The 7,990-nt window shown below is 48.0% G+C and overlaps 1 pseudogene; it reads left to right on the plus strand.

Annotated features, from left to right (window-relative positions):
• Positions 1-5,071: 5,071 nt before the first annotated feature.
• LOC123833272 lies at positions 5,072-6,854 on the plus strand (annotated as a pseudogene).
• The last annotated feature ends 1,136 nt before the right edge of the window (positions 6,855-7,990 follow it).

Here is a 7,990-nt window from a genome sequence, read left to right on the forward strand (position 1 = left end):
TAGTGATTTATATACAATCAAAGTCTGTTTCCCTCCAACTTCCTCTTGTTGGTCCTGGTTTTCCAACTTGGAACCACACAACATCAGCCTACTCTTTCTTGAATCAGAATATAAATATTTCTGGCTCCTTAAACTAGAATTAAACAATTCTAGTGTTTTGGCATCCTCATGAGCAAGAAGCCTCTTACTAGATATCTCTAATGTTTTCTTTTTAAAAATTAAAAAAAATTTTATTTATTTCTTTTGAAAGAGAGGGGATAGAAAGGAGAAAGAGAGGGAGAGAAACACCAGTGTGTGGTTGCCTCTCATGTGCCCTGTACTGGGGACCTGGCTTACAACACAGGCATGTGCCCCGACTGGGAATTGAACCAGCAACCCTTTGGTTCACAGGCTAGTACTCAATCCACTGACCCGCACCAGCCAGGGCATTTTCCTTTTTAAAAAAATTTCTCCCATTATAATTTCATTTGAGAGAGGAGAAGGGAGAGAGAGAGAGAGGGAGAGAGAGAGAAACACTGATGAGAGAGAGAAACATTGATTGGTTGCCTCCTGCATGCACCTGACTAGGGAATGAACTCACAACTCTGACTGGGAATCAAACAAGTGATCTTTCAGTTCGGGCCGATGCTCCAACAAACTGAGTCACACCAGCCAGGTCTCTAATGTTTTCTGACCAGTTCGCAGCTTCTTCTGTGGGAAGTTTAAGATCTAGGAACAGAAGCCAATGCTCAGATAGGACAGGGCGTTTCTCAGGGACAACTCAACTCCAGCCATTTGTCCACCCTTGTGTTTCTCAGCTCAAGATAGATTATCCTGAGAGAAAGGATCTGACTGGGTCACATACTCAAGGCCCGGGTGATTAGCACTACTTGATTGGCTATCCCACCAGGACTGCTCGCAATGGGGAAATGTGACTTCCCTTAAGGGAAATCAGACCATTGCCATCAGAATAAAGGAGAATGGACTCTAGAAAACCAAATCAACAAATGCTTACCACAGTGATGGAACTGGCATTCACGCGTTCTTTCCACTGTTCTCCGGACTGAGGGATAACAAACTTGTCTTTATATACAATCAAAGTCTGTTTCTCTCCAACTTCCTCTTGTTGATCCTGGTTTTCCAACTTGGAACCACACAACATCAGCCTATTCTTTCTTGAATCAGAGTATAAATATTTCTTGCTCCTTAAACTCTTCCTCACGTGACATGATTGAGTATGTTCTCTACTTTGGTTGTTCTCCTTAGAACCTGCTTCAGATTGTTTGTTTTCCCACTTAAAGCACGGTGACCAGAGGAGCCCAAGGTAGCACTTCTGGTCTGCCTTGTTCAAAGCAGAGTAGAGCAGAATATCTCAGAATTGTGAAACCTGAAAGACCAAATGGTCATTCATTTCCACATCTGTCTGATGCACGCCCTGGAGCTTGATGGGTCTAGTTCTGCACCTTAGCATTGCCGTTTGTTAGCTGTGTGATCTCAGGTAAGTTATGTATTCTCTGTGAGCAGGCTCCCTTCCCTATTACTTACAGTCGTAATACACATCTAAAGCCACTGTAATCATTATTATTTTTTAAAGGTTTATTTTATTCTCATTCAAGAGAAAGGGGAAAGGAGAGAGAGATAAACATCAATGTGAGAGAGAAACACCGATTGGCTGCTTCTTGCACGCACCCCAACGGGGGATCAAGCTTGCAACTTCGGCATGTGCCCTCACTGGGAATCAAACTGGCAGTCTTTCGGTTATGCGATGACACTTGAACCAACTCAGCCGTGCCAGCCAAGGCGCCACTGTAATTGTTAAATGAAACAATGCATGTAGTGTGTCTGGCACGGTACCTAGTGGGCCCTCTGTGTACTTATTACTGTTACCATTTATATTATTACTGTACCCCAAGTGGCCCTTCAGCCTTTCCACAGCTACTAAATATGGGTCATCTTGACAGCATCATGTCTGTCCTTCAGAGTGTGCTCAAAGGCACACAAGGGAGAGATTGGCCGAATAGCACAAAGTTCAGGATTCATACCCACCAAGAGGAGGAAATATCACCAGTTGGGAAATAAAAATGACCTTGTGGGGATATGTGCAGTGTTGCAGGGTAAGGGTACCGCTTTATGGTACAAGCCAACTTTGCTATGTGGTTTTCAGGATTCTCAAGAAACAGTTATTATGTCAGAATCTATAAAGATCAATTTCTAATCATGAAGAGGTAAAAACCAACTTGCAAATATTTGTTATTAATAAGGTACCTTGTCATCAAAGTGGCTTCTCACACCCAGAGAAAGCTCTGCTCTCAGGACTTACAGACTTGAATTTATGTATCCCGAACTTATTTGGCACATAAAATAAAGCAGGTCTGGAGTGGACAGGAGGTGTATATCCTGTCAAATGGCCATCGTCCTTTGCCGCACTCAGACGCGGCTGCTGAGGCTGTCTGAGCGTGGCTAGGAAATGGCAGAGGGCAACCTCTGGTAATCCGTGGAGTCAGCCACAGCAGTGGACTTTGTGGTGTGTGCACCACCAAGAAACCATGTATAGCAGCGACTTTCAACCTTCTGCATCTCATACATAAACTAATTACTAAAATTCTATGGCACAACAAAAAGCATATCTTTTGTCAAAAAATAGGTATAATTTTGATTCACTCACACTAGACGGCTATTGTTGTGTTGGCTGTTGTCATTTTTTATTTGACAGTCTAAGGGAAAAGAGGTCAGTGCCCCTGTTTAAATAGTCAGGTATTGCATGTTTTAAAAATTCTTGCGGCACGCCGGTTGAAAATCACTGATGTAGAGGGTGGTTGAGAGAGCTGCTGTAGGGGTCAGAAACACCAGTTAGACTCTGTGAAGTCTCATTTGTCCATGAAGGACCAACTCGAAGAGTTCATCGTGGTCTTGTGGACCCCGGGCACTGTGCCTGTCTCAGGACAGGCGTTCCAGCTGTGACTGAGTGAATGAACTGCCTGCTTCAGAGCCGAGCTCTTCCACTTACCAACGGGCTGCTCTTAGGCAAGTCCTGCAATTTCTCTGTGCCTCGGTCACCTTGCCTGTGAACTGGAGATCGTGATGATACTTGTCTCAGGATCACTGTGGAGACCAAGTGAGAAAACGTAGACCATTTGGCACAGCACATAGCACAGAGTAAGTCCCTGCAAGTCGTTATTGTTCTGACTTTTTATTGTGACTATTGATCAATTCTGGTAAATAGTCTGTCAACACATTAGCAGCTGTTTTACCACCAGCAATAGTCAACAATGAGACAGCTAAGTTTTTGTTTGCTTGTTTGCTTCTGCCAATTGAATTTTAAGATCCTCTGCTTCACTATAATTAACTCTTTGAACTGGCAAGCCGCTTTCAGTGTAATCATTAGCTGCCAGTCCTTCTCTGTGCCTCCCCCCTCACAGGCAGGACCTCGGTGGCTTGCATCCTGGGACTGTCCCCCGGGGACCTCAGGGCTCTGAGAGCAGCCACAAGAGCAGGAAGCGCCGATCATTTGTTTGGAGGTGACTTACCTAATCTCTGTCACGAAGAGGGACAAAGTGAAGGAGAGGGAGATTGTAATTTTTAGAGAAGTAACTTGGTCAGTTTTTAAAAATTCTTGAGAATTTTGAAAGAGTTTTGAGTTTGTTTTAGCAACGTTCCTTATTGCATTGCGATTCTCAGGTCCCAGTCTCCCTGGCTTTATTTCCCCCTGCCCGTCAGTGATGAATACGGAACAGGGAGATTGAAGTGATGCTACCGAAAACCCCTTTGAATGAAAAAGAAGTCATGGTACGTATGCAGGCCTGTGTCTGCGTGGGTTTCCTGTTGTACATCATGTGTAACATCCTAATGTCCTTCTATTCATTTAAATAGCAAGTTACTCTCTTTAATTGTGTTTTATCGAAACAGCATTTTTAACTTTAACAATATACAGATTATATACAATTTATTGAGGTGGGGGGAAACCCCAGAAATTTGTTTTCCTGGTCTTCTTCTGCAGCTATGGCAAGGAAAATAGCAAACACATTTCTAGACTGTCTCAAGCAGACACCATCCTTCAAGGAGCCCATCTTTCGCCCTCAATATTATGACCTTTTTAAGAAGGAAAAGAAGTTGGGGGAGGGGGAAGTGACTTTTCACTTCTATTATCTTTGGCATTTTGTACCAGTCTGGGGTTTCTCAAGTCTCGAGACACGAAGCACATGTTCATTTTAGGCATTAAAAGAAAAAAAAATTTTTTTGAATACCTTTTCAGTTTCTTCCTTGAGCTGTCTGGAGGGAACTATTTATTTTTCTTCTTTACCTTGCAAATAGCTAATGGCTTCCAGCCAGGGCTCAGCCCAACCCTTTGTGCCCTGCAGTCATCGCTGTGTCTTTAAAAGAAAACCGATTCTCTGGAATGCTGTGCGTGCACATGCCTGTCGGACCCAGCAGGCCCCACCTGCCCAGCAGGTAAACCAGATCCTCCACCGGCCTCTGCAGCCACATTCCAGCCAGGCAAGCTCCTACTCTCTAATTGTTACCTGTCAAACAGGTCAACCAGGCACTTGGGTCTGGTCCAAACACGCGCATGTTCCCACGAAACCCTAAACCAGCAAACCTTTGACCTTTCCATGGTTCCTGAGATCCCTTGATTATTTTAACCAAGGCTGATTTAAATCCCAATGATGACTTTTTAACGGGCACACAGGTTCTTTTTCCCTCTTATCAGGAATGGTAAAGCTGATCACGCACTGTTTGAGGTTTCTGAACTAGCACACCCGTGGTAATTCAAGATAACCGGAAGGCATAAATTGGGGTGGCCAGAGCTCCTGAAATGAAATCCACGAGCACCAAATCACTCATGGAAATCACAGGCTGTCCACCCTGACCAACTAGACAGTGAGTTCCTCAGGGGGGATAGAAATGGCGGTGACTCATAGGTAAAAAGTTTCTCCTCTCCTCCCAGGCCCTGAGCTGGCCATGGAGACTGCAGCCTGTGGACTCAGCCCCAAACTTATGACAGGTAAGACTTTGAGCAAGTCACGCAAACAGTTGGGGCCTCAGCTTGCCCTCTCCAGTACGGAGAAGAAAGGGACTCCTCCCGCTGCCACAGGACCTGATGAACGTGCAGCACTGCGGCCTCCTGTGCCTGCCCAAGAACTCCCACACGGAGCACTGCTTCCACCCTGGCCTCTCCTGACCACAGCTCTCCGACACTGCGAGGATGAGAATGGGAACATTGTGGGGTACGTTCTGGCCCAAACGGGAGGGGACCAAGATGACATGCCTCATGCACCTATCACCTCACTGGCCGTGAAGCATTCCTACCTATGCCTTGGCCTGGCTCAGAAGCTGACAGGCCAGGCCTCTGAGCCATGACTGAGAACTTCAATGCCAAATCCATCTCCCTGCACATAAGGAACCAGGCCACCATGCACCTCTATTCCAACACTCCCAGCTTTCAGATCTGTGAAGTGGAGCCCCAATGCTATGCAGATGGGCAAGATGCATAAGCAATGAAGCAGGATCTCACCCAGACCCCTGGTGAGCTGCAGCAGCACCTGCAGCTGAAGCAGAAGGGCAGGTGCACAGCGCTGGACTCCATCGAGAGTAAGGTGGAGAGCAAGGGCCACTCCTTTCCAAGCTCAGGAGACCCCTGTGGGGAGGAGAAGGGCCTGGCTGTGGAGGACAGCGGTGGTGACAGCCAGCACCTCAGCAAGGTCAGCGAGACCATAGAGAGTGCCGCCGTCAAGGACAGTTCGGAGGCCTCCGGCTCCTCTCCCTGCCCTGGCCTGCCCATCCCCATCTCACCCCTTGAGGTTTCACAATAAACCTCACCTGGTGGGAGAAAGAGAGAGTGAGAGCGAGAGTGAGAGCGAGAGTGAGAGCGAGAGCGAGAGCGAGAGCGAGAGCGAGAGGGAGAGGGAGAGAGAGAGAGAGAGAGAGAGAGAGAGAGAGAGAGAGAAAGAAAGCTCACACAAAGAAGGAGGGTAGCCTGGGTCATAAGGGTCTCTTCCAGAGCCACTTCTGTGTTCTTTCCTTTCACTGACGCCACTCAAAGTAGGGGTGCCACCTCACAGGAATGCTGCTGCTCCTTCACTGTGTTGTTATCGGGTGCTGGAAGGGGGGCATGGGCGCTGCTGCTGGGGGACCCTGGATCAGCGGAGGGCCCGCTGTGATTAGGTTCCCAGGTCTAGGGACTTCCCGAAGTGTGGCAAGGCCTAGGCTTCCCTGGTTGGGGCATGTTCACCTCGGTTTTCCCTCCGTATCTCATCCAGTGCGTCCATTCCTTTAACTGGGAGAGAGGATTATTTCAATTGTTTTGGTAGCACTGGCTGTCCTTTTTATTCTTCTGATAATGAATTCAGAATCAAAACTACAGGCTCACTGAATCTGAGTACTTCACATTACAGATAAAGAACCTGAGGCCTAGAGCAAGAGGAGGAGCTGCCGGCTGTCATTCCACTCATCCGGCTCCTCAGTCAGAGGACTGTGGGAGCCGGGGAACGGGGCGGGCCCGCAGAATCATTGCCAGAAAAGTGACACCCGAAGGTGCTCCCAGACTGTTCCAAAGACAGAACTTAAAAAATGCAGGCAGAGCCCATAAGTTCTCCGTCCAGCAGGTTTCAGAGAGGGGCGGTGCCGCCGGGCCAGTTTGCTCGGGGGCAGGGGGTGGCTGCTCTTCTTGGGCAGGACAGGTTATTCTACAAAGAGCCCAGGATCACTGCGGGCAGAGCAGGAACTGGCACTTCCTGCTTGTTCATCCAGCTCAGGCTTGTCCGCCAGAGCCCAACAGGCAGGGCTGGCTCCCCAGAAAACGTCCTCGGGGCTCCGGGGTGGTGGAGCTGGGCCGTCTGCAGGCCTGCCTAGCATCCTTCTCCCCAGCAGGTCACTAGAGAGGGAGTCCAGTGTGGTGTGCCTGAGCTCCAGGAGGGGAACGCCAGCCAGAAACCCACCTGGCTGTCTTCCAGGGTGCCATGCTATGAGTGCTGTGGTCCTCCAGAAAGGGGCTATAGGTACTGAAGGGGCCTTTGGCGGTCACACTGGACAAATGGATGGGCATTTTTATTCTCTTGAGGTCTCTCTGGGGGTTGCTTTAAAATAAATATTAAACAATATTTACAAAACATCCTTGATGAGCATTACTTTCTCATTTCCAAACACAAAACTTCCCACAAAAAATACATCGCTAGCCATCAGCTTCTATCAGCTCTCAAATGTCCCACTTTTCATGTGTTTCCCTGATTCACCTTTCCACACACTGACTGACTGTGGGCCCCTGAGCAAGGAACCTCAGCCTTCTGAGCCCAGCTTCCTTACCTGCACAGTGGGAGCAGTGGGAACAATACTTCCCTAATCGCCTCCCTGTGTGGAATGACAGATAAGTTCCCTGCCTGGCAGGGGGCCTTGCACACAGCATACATTTCACATCACCTATTTTTGTTGTTGTTGATATGAAACTTACTAAAGTAGTGACCCATGTGGCCCAGGTTCGGAATGTATGTCTGATGGTCAAAAAGTAACTTCAGAACAGCCCAGAGTTCTCTGCTTGTCTCCAACTCTGTGTGGGGGGCTCCGGTTTCCTCGCACACCAGGGCAGCTCCCTGTGTGCGCCCCGTCTTCAATTCCAGGCTCTTCCCCCTGCCCCTCTCCCTTCTGACTGCCTATGTTGGTAAGGGATCAGGGGTTTTAAACAGATTTTAGCATCAAAGAATCCAAAGCAGAATTAGAAAAGGTACTCTGAAGGGGAGGGTATTTTCAGATAATGGCATGGGGTCTTTCCCACCACGCCCGCTTCCTCCTCCGTTGGCTAAGCTCAAATGACCGACCACACAGGGCAGTAGCTATGTTGGGTGATTGTCTCTCTCCAACCCTTTCTTTAGGTCACCACACTGATTACAAAGCGGGCTTTCAGAGAAAGGAGAAGAATCTAAACACTGAGAGAACCCACTCACCAGGCGGGCAATCACCTCCCAAATCCTCAAGTGTTGACAGCTCTCTCTAAACTCCTGGCTTTTCTGAAACAAGAATG

This window comes from Phyllostomus hastatus, unplaced genomic scaffold (genome assembly GCF_019186645.2).
Source record: "Phyllostomus hastatus isolate PE091 unplaced genomic scaffold, TTU_PhHast_1.1 phas_scaffold_21, whole genome shotgun sequence".
NCBI lineage: Eukaryota > Metazoa > Chordata > Mammalia > Chiroptera > Phyllostomidae > Phyllostomus > Phyllostomus hastatus.